The following is a 13,832-nucleotide window of genomic DNA, read 5'->3' as shown; positions in this document are numbered from 1 at the left end:
CCCAGCGCCGTCTTTGAGCTAAGGTGCCATGCTGTTATCTTATTTTTCCTCTTCCTGGCCCTGCATACTGGAGCTCGATGGGAACTGCCCTGCTGAGCTGCCAGGTGCTGCCAGGAAAAGTACTCATTTATTTCTTTTGTTTTCTACCTTTTAAACAACAAGAACTGGTAATTAAAATGCCCCAATGCTAATTTTTACAAAATACCTCAATTGGGAAAACATGAAGTCTTGAAAAGTCTAAAAGGATTGCAGAGTTTGGATTTTGCTTGTCCACACAGGTTCATTCTTCAGATCTATGCTACATGAAAATAGGCATTTTGGAAAAACTCCCTGTCAGTCACTTACGCTGTGAGTACAGGAGGCTGAGACGTGAGGGTCAGAGGAACTGCTTCGGAAGAGCGGCCCAGATATCCTCACCGTGGACGCTCTCGGTCCCGCGAGCTCAGCCTCTGAATGCGTGGCCCCGGTTTCCCGACACCGGGGGTGTTGCTTGAGCCCTGCGGGCTCTGCATGGACTGACACTCCCTGGAGAGAGCCCAGCAGCACCTGCGTGGGTGCAGACCTCCTACCCACTCTCAAGTGCCAACACCAAGAAGAGTGAGCACCCCAGGTGAGCGCCAGGAGTGCCAAGCGCTGTCACAGTCTGACACAAGGAGGCGCCCTGCGGTCTGCATCCTCTCCCTCTCGTGGCTCCCCAGGACTTCCCAGAATGCTTTCTGGCATACTTTCTCGTTTTATCCTGCGAGCTCAGGAAAAGAGGCAGGGCAGACTTTGATTTTCTTGGTACTGTAATATCTACTTTATTCGTTTATTCAAGTCACAGAGATTCTTTTTCTTATAATCTAATTTGCGCACTGTCATTATACAGCGTATTAAAGCTCAAAGCGGTATAAACACTCATGCGCACGGCACTTGAGGTCTGTCTCTCCGCTCCCCCTCTACCCCCTCTGCACGGGAATTGAGATCGGCAGTGGTGCCTTCATGGACAGACAACTGAACGGTCCCCTTCCACGGTCCTCCCTCTCCCTCCTCTCCTTCCCTCCCCTTTCTTTATTCTACCGCTCTCTTTACTTATCTGACTCTTTTCTCTTTTTCTCTCTAGCTTCCCACATGAAAGAAACCCTGCCACCTGGGCGCCCTGTGTCTGGCTGGTGTCACTGAGCCGGCTCTTCTCCAGCTCCTTCCATTTTCCTGCAGATAACATAATTTTGTTCTTTATGGCTGAGTCAAATTTTATTGTGTGTAAAGACCACATTTTCATTACCCATTCCTCTGGCGAAGGACACCTACCTGCCTTTGGAATCTGGCTGTTGTGACTTTGCAGCTCTGGGCATAGCCCTGTAATGCTGAAGCCTCACTTTAAACATGGGAACAGCTCAGTGTGCACATGTAAACGGCCCGCCCTGGGGCACATGGCATGGGGAGCTGCTCACAGTTGGACAGAAGAACCCCGCTGTGCGCGACTCCTGTTGGCCCTCTTTCTCCTTCATGTAGCTCCCAAACATGGCCACCCTACACCTCTGTCTTATTTTATGAGTCTGAAGACCACCTGTGGATACTTTTGCATATTTTTAATAGACTCACACTTTTACCTTTATTAATTTACGGGGGGCTTTCTCTCCATTGAATATATTTAATATACGGATTAAATGCAGTACATGTTTTATTTACCGACATTTTATATTTGGTAAATATAAAGCCAAACGAAAGAGAACTGACTACAAAAGCAAAAACAAAACAACAACACGAAAGTTAAGCCAGAGAAGTTGCCTTCCTTTTGCCGGCCAAAGCCGACTCCTGGTCTGTTTTCATGGTCACTGTGGAGAAGAGAAGCCAGAAGTGTCACAGAGATCCGTGGCTGTGCCGGCACACACCGGAAAAATAAAATGGATTGAAAGAGAGAAGGAAGAGTGGAGGAACCGGTGACTCGGGATTCGTGCTTTCAGGCTGTGCATACCCACGAGCCCGCGCCACCTCCGCCACCCTCCGAAGCAGAGATGACCTTCAATTCAATAGCTGCCGCACGCTGTGTACCCACACACCCTGAGACCGTGGCCTTCCCGTGAGTTCCTGTCACGGGGAGGGATGTCACGAGTGTGGCCTTCCCTCTGCTCGCGGATGGAGCTCTGCCTGGTGAACCCAGCCTGTCTCCTGCCCTGCCCTCCCCAGCTTCCCACGCTTTTCTCTGCAAGCAGAAGCGGCTCCAAGAGCAGACCTGGTAGCGCAGTACTAGCATCTAAACAGGACTTCAACAAGTGCTCTGGAGAACGCTCACTAATTGTTTAGCATCTTTGCTGACTGCTAGAGGAAACCAGGCAACAAGGCCACATGCTTGGGCTTGAGCAGCATATTCCTTTCAGTGGAGTTGCTCCTGGTTTATAAACATGCTCTTTTAGAAGACAGGGTTTGAAGTAATTAGTAGATATCTTTTGTAAGGAAAGAAGGAAGACTTTGGAATAAATGAAAAAGACTGCCAGGCTCCTGTTTGAGCGGAATGCGGTGCCTCCAGGAGGTTTAGTTAGTTCTGGAAGGAGCTCTGAACCTTTGATGGTCTTTGGGCGGCTTTATTACTGCAGATTGTGGATACCTGGTAGCAGTTCAAATAAATCTTATCTATAGACATTTGAACAGAGAAAGCCACATCTGAGTCCGATTGCATATTCATTCCAACCAGCCTTTGCTTCCCATGAACAAATGATTCTTTGATCTGGCCTTTTGATAGGCTCAACAGCTTGCTCCCGCATGAATCAATGAGCTGAACACAGTCGTTGACAAGTTTTAGAATCACAATTTTATTTACCCTGTCTTAATATTCTCTTTTAAGTCTCTATATGGAAATTTGAAATTGAGTCTACTTTTTAGAAAAAAAGACTCCTACTTGCGTGGAATTTTTTTCTATCTAATGTAATGATTTGAAAAGACAACTGTTAATACCTACTTAATACCACCGTGACGTTACTAGGATACAAAAACACAGACAAAACAAAATTCTTATTCACCTTGCTGGGAAACAAATGAGACTTTTTTTTTACTATTATTATTATTATTATTATTATTATGGTTTATTTAATTTTATGTCATGAGAGAATAATGGGTAAGGTGATTCCATGTATCTATCTTGGGCTGTTGATATTTGGCTCAGTCTGTTTTCTGTTCTTTAACTGAATACCACAAACAGAGCTGACTGTGCTCACAGCGATGGAGGCTGGGAAGTCCAGGAGCACAGGGCTGGCCTCTGGCGAGGGCCTCCTGCGACATCAGCACCGGCAAAGGGCGTTGTATGGTGAGACAGAGCGAGCGTGCCGCTGAAGTCTCTTCTTATGAAGCTGCTATTGCCAGCGTGGGCATTAACTCGTCCTCACATATAAGATTTGCAAATATTTTTCTCCATTTCTTAAATTGTCTCTTCTACTGATTGTCCTCTTGTTGTGTAGAAGCTTTTAGTTTGATGTAAGATCATTTGTCTGTTTCTACTTGGGCTGCTTATACTTTTGGGATCATATCCAAAAAAGTCATTGCCAATACCGATGGCATGGGGCTTTCCTCCGTTTTCTGTTTAAGTCTTCAATCCACTTTGAGTTGATGTTTGCGTACGACGTACGATAAGGTTTTGAGTGCAGTTTTCAGCACACGGGTAACCGGCTTTCTTAGAACAATTATTGAAAAGAATTTTCGCACCTTTGTAACCAATCCGTTGATAAGAAGCACGTGGACTTGTTTCTGGGCTTCCTGCTTTGTTGCACAGGGCCATGTGTCTGCTTTAGGTGAGAACCGCAGTGCTCTTCATTCTCTAGGTTTGTGGTTTACCTTAAAATGAGGTAGGGTGATGCGTTCAGCTTTGTTCTATTAGAGGTCTTTGGGGTTCCGTGTAAATTTTAGATTTTTTTGTATCTGTGAAAACGATCATTGTAGTTTTGCTATAAATTGCTTTTATTTATGGATCACTTTATGCTCCGCTTTATTTTTAAGCCACTACTACCTGGACACATGTACGTGTATTTTGCTCATTATAAAAATGAAGGGAGATAACATGCGGTGTGTGAAAGCCTGACTTCGGGCCCCGGCACACAGCAAGTGTCCAATAAATGCTTGTTCGCTTCGACAAACACACAGTTTTGGAGTATTATGGAAAGATACGCGTTCAGAAGCTTCCTGAATTTCCACGTGGGCCATTCTGTGGCCCCAGGGCAGCTCTGAGCTGGCTGCAGGCCGGTCCCTGCTGTGCCGCTGCTGCTGTGGGTACAGGAAGGCCTGCTGGCCGCCCTCCCCGCAGGGCAGGGTATCCAGAGACAGGGATGAGGCCGCCAGGATCGCTCTCTTCCAGAGCCGCAGGTGACAGCCGGAGCCCTATCCCATCTCACTGCCCCAGGTGCCTCCGAGGTCAGCAGGTAGAGGGGCCCCAAACACAAAGAAGTGAAAGGAAAAGGGGCCACAACTCAGACCAGGGAGCAGTCGCTAGCTTGATGGGAGTTGGGGCTTGTTTTGAAGGCAAAACACACTGAAAACATCTTAAATTTAAAACATGTATTGACCTTACCAATCCTCACTTTTATGGAAAACATTCTAAATACCTTCTTAGAGCAGACAGAGGGACAGATAGGAATGCATAATTTGGGGCTGATTTTAGCATAAAAGTGAACCAAGTTGGGGAACAAAAGGTTGTTGTAGGCGTTTTCACTTAACTTTTTGAAAATCGCCATGACCTCAGGCTCTGCATACCAGTGAATCAAGAATAAATGGTGTTTTTTTAAACCAAGTGTATCACACTGAAGAAGAACGTGTCAGCTATTCCCCTTTGGTCTTCAGTCTCCATAGAAATCAATTATCCCTGAAGTGACACAAGAAAATTGTGTTTCAATTAACTTGATTCAGTATGGTGTTTTGGGATTCTCAAGCATAATGAAGCATTAATCAGAATTTTATCAAACTTGACTCCCCTGTGTAAGAACACCAGAGATTATATAATTGCAGAAGTTGATTTTTTTCCACTAAAAAGAATCCATTGAATTTAATTTTTGATTGTTCTATTTAGAATTGCTTTAAGTACATTGAGAAGATAAATTAATAAATCTTTTAAGAGTGAAATTTATTTACCTGGACATTTTTATTTTTAATTAAAATGTAGTTCCTATTTATGGGGCGCAGTATAGTGTTTCAATACATGCACACAATGTGCTGTAATTAAGTTTGGGTGGTGAGCATTTGTTACCTCACTTATCTTTTTTTATTTTATTTTATTTTATTTTTTTTGCGGTACTGAGGATGGAACTCAGGGGCCTTCTACCTCTGAGCTACATCCCCAGCCCTAATTTTTATTCTTTTTATTTTGAACCAGGGCCTCACTAAGTAGCTGAAGCTGTCTGTGAACCGCGATCCTCCTGTCTCAGCCTCTCGAATGCTGGGATTACAAATGTGTGCCACCACGCTTGGCTTAGCTGTTTTGAGTTACAAATTAATATATAATATTATTGTTACCACTAGTTATCATGCTATGCAGCAGTTTACTAAAACTTATTCCTACTGTCTGTGACCTTGTATTTGGTGTTCAATCTCTCTTTATCCCCCAACCTCACTTTCCTCAGCCTCTGGTAACCACTACTCTGCTTTCAACTTTTATAAGACCAACTTTCTTAGCTCCTACAAATGTATTCAATCTCATGGTGTTTGGCTTTCCTTTTATGTGCAAATATGTGTGTGTGTGTGTGTGTGTGTGTGTGTGAGAGAGAGAGAGAGAGCAGGTGTGTGTGAGCATGTGTGTGTGTGAGTGTGTGTGTGCGAGCGTGTGTGTGAGCGTGTGTGCGTGTGTGAGAGCGGGTGTGTGAGTGTGTGAGTGTGTGTGTGAGCGTGTGTGTATTTTAACTGGTGCACTGTAATTGTACTATGGTGAAATTTACAGTAATGCATTCATATATACACATACCAATTTCTGACCTGATTCCTTCTTTCTCTACCTGACTTATTTTACTTAACATAAACAGAGATGCACCCAGCATGAAAGCCCTCAAATATATAAAGCAAATAAGTTTGAATCTAAAGGGAGAGATAGAATGAAATACCATAATAGCAGGGACTTCAGCCCAATACATCCAGCCATTGGCAGGTGATCCAGAGAGAAAATCAATTTAAAAAATCGAATGTAAATGGTATTCTAGATTAAGTGGACCTAACAGAAACTGACAGGACGTCCACCCAACTGGTGCAGGATATGCATCCTTGTCAGTGACACGTGGAACATCCTCCAGGCAAGACAGTCCAACACAAAGCAGGTCCTAATGAATCTGAGGAGGCTGACGCCATTCTGAGCATCTCCTCCTATGGAATCGCTAGCAGGAGGAACTTCAGGGACTTTATACGTACATGGAAATTAATGAAGTGCTTCTGAGCAACTAAGGTGTCAATGAAGAAATAGAAAAAGGAATTAAATTTTTTAGGAGAACAAAAGTGTAAGCAGAATGTAACAAACCCTGAGGATGCGGGAAAGGCTGTTCTCGGAGTGCCTGTATAGCAATGAACACCTTCAACATGAAAAGAGTTCCAGCTAAACAACCTGACACTGCACCTCAAGGAGCTAGGAAAACACGTACATGCCCACAATGAACAAAGGGAAGAAATAACAAGGATCGCAACAGAAGCAAATGGATGGAGACTAAAGTGACTAGAGAAGATCGAGAAAACGAAGAGCTGGTTACAAAATGAAATCAACAAATCTTTATCTAGACTAAGGCAAAGAAGTCCCAAATAAATAAAACCGGAGGCATTACAAATGATACCACAGAAGCATCAAGGATCATCAGGGATGGGTATAAACGACTATATTTAAACAAAGCTGGAAACCTAAAGGAGACGGGCAGTTTCCTAATCCCTGTGACCTATCAAGGTGGAATCATAAAGAGGAGACAGTCCAAACAGACCCAGAACAAGTAATAAGAATGATCATAATAAAACTCTCCCATCAAAGAACATCTCAGACATGATGGCTTCACTGCTGGATTCTATAAAACGTCTTTAAAAATAGACTCAACTCACAGTTAATACATCATTGGAGGCAAAGTCTCATCATTCTCAGCGCTGAGTGATCAAAGCCCCACGGGGCCCTAGCAGCCTCTCCACCTCTGAGCAGAGGTTTCTACGCTCAGATGACGTCCTTGCAAAACAACCTGCTGGCCACTTGGAGTTGGAATGTCACTAAAGAACAGAATTCCTGGAAGATGATGTCCCACACAGAGAAGAAAGCCCCCACGTTCAGCCATCTCAGCTGAGGGGCAAAGTCTTCCTTGGTTTTGGGGGCTAACTTGCGTGAATGGGCCCATCTATGCTAACCTACAGAACCCCGAGCAAACAAGGTACTGTGTGTAACCATTACATTTGGGGGTGACTTCTTAGGCAGCTTAGACTTATCCATTGCGGAATAGTGTTGTTCTGGAGTAAGTGGGTGCCTTTGAAGGAGGCCCGAGTATTAGGTAGTGAAGATAAAAGGAGAAGAAGGCAGGTAATAATGAAATATCCTGCTTAATATCCTAAGATAGCCTCAGAATGGAAGCCAAGGAAAATACAGAATAGTAGCAACAAAAAGATTCAATTATAGGAACCGTACTTCATTACAATAGCCTTGGGAGAGATGCTTAAAATAAGGGGTTCAGCTAACCTGCCCTTTGATTCCTGGACCAGGAAATGGAATAACAAATAAACACGAACAGAAGCAAGCAAGCAAACCAACCACTCAGGCCCACTAAAAGCTCTGCATCGTAGGAAGATTAACAAAACATTTTGGAGAATAATAACCAGAGAGCTACACCAGGGAAGGAAAACGTGAAACCAAGAAACCATACAAAATAAACGTTCAGACGAAATTAATGTCATCGCACAGCAACTGCTCGTGTGAGAGAACAAAATATATTATGAAGTCAAAAGCTGAAGATAAAACTTGGAAAGCAAGTGGAAGGTAGCAACAGATGCGGCCCAAATCCAGGGAATAAACTGGAATAATAAAACACATGGGGAACGCTGAATGGCACTAAGAAATAGAAGGGAGGGAAAGGCGGCAAGACTGAATCAGCTCACAGACTGGCCACAGATCATAGATGATAGCTAGAGGGTATCTCATGTCTAATAAACTTAAGAGCAAAAGCCCAAGTAAAGAAAAAAGGAGCCGTGGGGATTCTATTAAGATATTAGCATATCATCATTAGAACAAAAATATGCATCTTTCTAAAACCAAAACACTTAGGATAAACCGGATAGACCATCTAAAGCAACACACAGGAAACAGTGAGAAATACGGAGATTAAAATGTTCATTCTCAAAAATGTAAATGGGTTCAGTTGACCTATAAAATAAAACCATAAGATGGGCTTAAAAGCAAAATGCAGCTCCATGCCAAAGATAGAAGATACACTTAAAATAAAAGGGACAGATAGCAGCCAGGCCACTGCAGATGGACGCAGACCCGAGGGGCCTGGCATTTCCCGGGCACAAGTCAACGAGTCACCCATGCAGGCAGCGTTGGGAGCCCATGGTGCTGGGACCCTGGTGCGCTGCAGTGACGCAGAGCTGCCCAGGATCTCTGTGCGCTGGAGCAGAAGCCGCCTCTCAAATGCAGAAAATCCAAGGAGACGGGCAGAGATACGCTCAAATGTAGAGACTGGGACACACTTGACACAGTGGAGGTCAAGTGGATAACAGCGAAAGATGTAGATCTGAGTGATGTAGACGTGGTAGTGTTAGGAACACACACACACACACACACACACACACACACACACTAATAACAGAGAATAGAGCTTTCCTTTCTGGTGCACATGGGTCATTTAAAAACTTTACCACGTGTTAGGTCACAAAGGACACCTTGAAAAGTGCCCTTGGTGGGCAGAGTGACCCCAGCGTCATCATCCACCCGATTCCTGGGAACCTGTGAATATGTCACATGTCGAAAGCGATTTGGTAGATGTCAGTGTGATAATGAAGATGATGTCGATGATCTGTGCGCACCCGGTCTAACCGCAGAAACTCTTAAAAAGCAGAGATTTTGGCTGGGTGTGGTGGCATATGCTCGTAATCCTAGTACTTGAGAGGCAGAGACAGGAAGGTTTATAGACATGGGCTTTCTAATGAGCAGGTCTGGGATGAGTGCTAACTTTTGTAGGAAAAAAAAATCGATATTTTACTCTATACTTTAGGTTAAATCTCAAATTGATCAGAGCTTTAAATGATAAAACTAAAATCATACAAATACCAGAAAAACACATGGGTAAATTTCTCTAATTTCTTTTTTTTTTGTCTTTGTAAATGTGACTCAAAATTGAAATCCTACAGTCAAAATACAATAGTTATTTTCATCATGTTTTATACACATGCATTGAAAAATAGGCTAACCATAGCTTGCCTTAAAATATAATAATTTTCAATGTGAGTAATCTTATAGAAACACCAAAAATCCCCCAGTTTTCTCCTAGGAATTTTTAAATACTTGGCTTTTTTATTAGATTTTCTCTATTTTTAGAATGAAGTTAAAAAGCAACTAGTTAGAACACCATTAGGCAAACAATAACAGATAATCATTACATAAGAGAAACTTTTTTTACTTTTGCAAAGAATAATTACGTTTGCTCCTTGCCTGTGTCAAGATGCTGCAATTTCAATGAATGCAGTCCTCCAAGAAAGCGTGATTGATAAAAGGCTTTTGTTCCTAGACTTCAATGGTAAAGTTTACATTTAATACACTTTTTAGCATTCAAAAATGTTTGCACAGCCGGGCGTGGTGGCACATGCTTGTAATCTCCACGCTTGGGAGGCGGAGACAGGAGGATCACGCAGGTACAAAGCCAGCCTCTCCGGCTTAAGAGACCCTGTTTCCAAATAAAAATATAAAATAGGTCAATCAAATCAAATCAATAGGAGTGTAGCCCGGAGAAGGGTTCCATCCCCAGTACCACCAAAAAAAAAAAAAAAAATGTTTGCACAGAGCTGGGTGTAGTGGTGTACACTTCTTACCCCAGCATTTGGGAGGCTGAGGCAGGAGGATAGTGATTTGCAGACAGCCTCAGCTACCTAGTGAGGCCCCTTGCAGCAACTCAGTGAGACCTTGTTTCAAAATAAAGAATAAAAAGAATAGGCTGGGGGTGGAGCTCGGAGGTAGATGCCCCTGGGTTCCATCCCCAGTACTACAAAAAAAAAAAAAAAAAATTGGCACAAATTGCACACATACCCTTTTCTCTGCGAATGTAAAATGCACACTTCTCTAAGAAAACTGTCTATACATTTTTAATGAGTAGGAAAAAAGGCATTTCTCCTAGCAGAAACAAAAAAATATCTAGAAGCCCTGGCAACGGTTCTACGATGTCAGGTAATCATTCGGAGGAAACGTTTCTGGGCCTGAGTCTACCTAGAAGGGGTGTGCCACTTAAACACACTGTACCGAATATTCAGTCAGGATTTCTCAGGAAAAAACATTCTTACACTTAGACGCCTTTTCTCGTTTGTAACCTCCTGTGCTATTTCAAGGTATGACATACAGCAGGGTTGGTTGTTAAGGGCTTAGGATTTTTTTTTTTTTGCAGTACCGGGGATGAAACCTGGGATCTGGTGCCTGCTGGGCACGCTGGTCACTGGGCTGCATCTTCAGAACTAGGTCCAAGAGCGGCCACTCAGCAGACACCCGGACGGCTGCTAAGAGCATGGGAGAAACAGTGGCACTCGGTTTCCACCGACTGTTGCTCCCGTCTCCTGGAAGCAACAGGATTAGGAGAAGCCAGTCAAGCCCAAAGGGGCCTGAACAGACCAGAACATGAATTCTCTTCTTCCGATTAGAGGGATCACAAGGTAAACGGCCAAAAGAATATTGCTCTTGCAACCACATTGCGAAATCAGGGCGGAGCTGCTCTTCCAGCCTATGGCTTGCTTCTCACACAGCGGTTTCTTGTGCTGATAGCGAGCGTGGTACAGGCTGTCAGGGGTTCATTGCCAGAGAAACCTGCACGTTTTGGAGCGAGGCAGTGGAAGATCCCTACGGGAGGGAGGTCACGTCCGGATGGGTTATAGAAGGAAGCCAGACCTGTTTGCGCCGAGCACAGCGCCCGGGTGCACACCTGTCACCAGGTGGAGCTGTGAAGGGGCGGGATGGAGACCCGGGAGCCAGGCACTGGACGTTTCTAAACCGCTGGACCGGGATTTCAGTGCTGCCCTCTTCTACCCCAAGTGGCGATCCTTACGGGGCTCAAAGGTTTTGTTTCCCTTAAAGTCTTTTTGATTCTTTCAGATATCTTCAGGGCCAAAGGCTTAGAAAACACTGAAATTATGTGAATTTATTCTTTATTCCTCATTGCTCACGAGATGATTGAGGTTCTGAATTTAATTGGATTCTTAAATTTTTGTAATAAGTTTAAGGCCCTTAAAAGGCATTCAGACGTTATGTTGAAGAATCCAGCTCAAAGGGAGGGCTACTCATTGCTTCCTCCTCCTCCTCTTCCTCCTCCTCCTCCTCCTTCCTCCTTCCTCCCGGGCTGTAATTGCGCTTGCAGTTTCTATGTTAGTCAATTAGATTCAATGCAACGTTTTTTAAAAAGCAGTACATTGAAATTTAAACAGAGCTATCCTGCAGCCAGCCATAACTCTGAAGGAAGAAGTGCTTAACAGTTTCCCAATTGACTTTGTATTTTATGAGTACAACGTGAATATTAAACACAAATACATTTATGGACATAGAAATGAATTAAGCAGCAGTTGCACTCTGGGAATGCAGACGCGGTGGATGAAATTGGGAGAAGCACCTCAGACAGCGAGCGCAGGCTGTTTCCACTAACTAGGGCCATTTCCAGCCCCTCTCGACATCTTAGTTTACTTTTACATAATGGGAGCTAGCATTTCTCGAGTATTTGCCATGTGTCAGCTACGAGAGAACTCAGTAGCCCAGGAGGTAGGTACTATCAGAGTCTCGGTTTGTAATGAAGCAGAGGAGGGCAGGGAAGTGAAGCAGCCTAGTCGAGTCCAGCAGAGAAGCGGCAGCCCAGAGCGGAGCCCGGGCATGCTGAGAGGTCCACTAGGGACTCCACGAGGAGGGCAGAGGGTGCTGCTTCCTCCCTGCAGGTGGCTCTGAAGATGCAAGTACAAATTGAACGTGCCCCATAAGAAACAAAAAAGTTTAGGCCAATAGATGTGCTAAGCACCCCGAGTTGGTCACGACCCAGTGCACACATGAACCAAAAACATCACAGTGTGCCTCAAAACTATACATAAATGCCATGCGTCGATCCAAATAAATCAACAGTGTGTATGAAAGCAATTTCAGCACTAGAAAGTCTTAGATAGAAGCCAGAAATATCAATAAATGCCAACTAGTAAGGTTATATTTCATCACTGTGACCCAAAGTACCTTGGAGAATCAAGGTACATTTCGTAACTGGAACTAATGTACATATATTTTTATTAAATATGTTTATGTGCATAAGGCCCCATATTTGACTCTATATAATCTCTCAGGGTAATCTTAAATACTTATATGTGATAAATTAAGCTAGAGGTCAAACTGGGATGAAGACATGCTCTAGTGCTCTGGTTTGCACAGCATTATCTTGGTCGGCCACGACCTGGGTCTAGTGTGTCCCCAACATCTCATGTGTTAGAGGCCTGGGGACCAAGCCTTAATCAAGCCCGGTCCACCTTTCCTCGCTGTTGTTTTTCTCCAGTAGTCATCGCAGCGCTGAGAAGCTGACTGACACGTGGTCCATAGAAATAAACTACCATTCTCCGAGGAAGAACAGGAGCCTGTTAATTTATAATGATATGTAGGAGTCGGAAGCAAAACAATAAGCATAATCCAAATAAATAACACTCAGCCCGTCCCCACGGCTCTTCCAGAGGCAACGAGACCCTGTGGTTATCAATGCCGGCAAGAGCACAGAGAGGGGACTGGCCTGGAAGGGAAATTTTGTGTCTAGCAAGTGAATTTTAATAGGCTGGGTGAGTCAACCTGAGGAGAGCACAGCCTTCCCACCGGCCTCTTTCTATGAGTATCACGTCCACTGCTGAACCACCATGGTGGATTGACTGGCACCGGCAGCCTTAAGGTCACTCAAAGCATTCCTTCGTGGTGTAAGAGCAGCAACTCACGCCCTGGCCCTGGCAATCCCAGCATCGGGAGGCTGAGACCGGAGGATCGCAGATTTGCCGCCAGCCTCAGCTATTTAGTGAGGCTCTCTGCAACTCAGTGAGATCCTGTTTCAAAATAAAGAGTAAAAAACAGGGCTGGGGTGTAGCTTGGAGGTAGATTGCCCCTGGGTTTCATCCCCAGTAACACACACACACACATACACACACACACATAATACTACTACTACTACTACTAATAATAATAATAAATAGGATAAGGTAAATAGCGAGTTGTGGTGTCTCTATGAAGCCATTTTCTAAGCCCCTGTTTGAGCCCCCCCTACCCAATGCTCCTCCAGGGAGGTCCCTGGTGCCCTGGAGCTCTACGCTGGCTTCAGTTCTTATGGTGCTGTGCACATTATTTGGACGAAAAGGAAAACACATTGGGAACGCTTTTCAGCCCCTGCACTGCGGGAGAGCTTTTCTTTCCTCCCTCCACTGGGAAGTGCTGAGTTCTGACCTCCAGGTCTCCTAATACCACAACAGAAGACAGGTACAAAGGTGACACGTGTTCACGCTGCTGGGGACCCAGGGTTCCCACTCCTCCAAGCAGAGGTCCCAAAGCCACTGCCACGGGCGGCCACTCTCCTCTGAGGAAAAGCATGAAACGCACTGCCTGTGGCTCTGTGAGCACTTTGACTGACCCCAGGCTGAAGACGTGGATGAATTCAGGCTCCGGCTCCTGGCTG

The sequence above is a fragment of the Muscardinus avellanarius genome (genome assembly GCF_963383645.1).
Source record: "Muscardinus avellanarius genome assembly, chromosome: 6".
Classification (NCBI taxonomy): Eukaryota; Metazoa; Chordata; class Mammalia; order Rodentia; family Gliridae; genus Muscardinus; species Muscardinus avellanarius.
This window is presented reverse-complemented; position numbering follows the sequence as displayed.